Source organism: Aedes albopictus, chromosome 2 (genome assembly GCF_035046485.1).
Source record: "Aedes albopictus strain Foshan chromosome 2, AalbF5, whole genome shotgun sequence".
In the NCBI taxonomy this organism is placed as follows: Eukaryota; Metazoa; Arthropoda; class Insecta; order Diptera; family Culicidae; genus Aedes; species Aedes albopictus.
Genome location: NC_085137.1, coordinates 419,907,449 through 419,907,739, shown reverse-complemented (window position 1 = coordinate 419,907,739; position 291 = coordinate 419,907,449).

The following is a 291-nucleotide window of genomic DNA, read 5'->3' as shown; positions in this document are numbered from 1 at the left end:
CTTAACCTGCTCAGTTTTAGTTCTAGTTTGCTTGTATCTAACGAAAACCTCCACAATATGATGAAATCGTGCGAAGGGGTTTTGCCCCCGGGGGCGTTATGCCCGCAGTTCTCCTACCTACCTATATTGGATGGTGATATCAGGATGCGATGCTATCATCCGCGTCCCAATATTCTCGCGTCGGCTGCAACCAGCACAGGCAGGCAGGGCTTATCAAATCTAATGGCGGAAACAAGATATTGGGGCAACCGCAGACGACGACGACGACGTCGCAATCGATCCGCTCAAGTG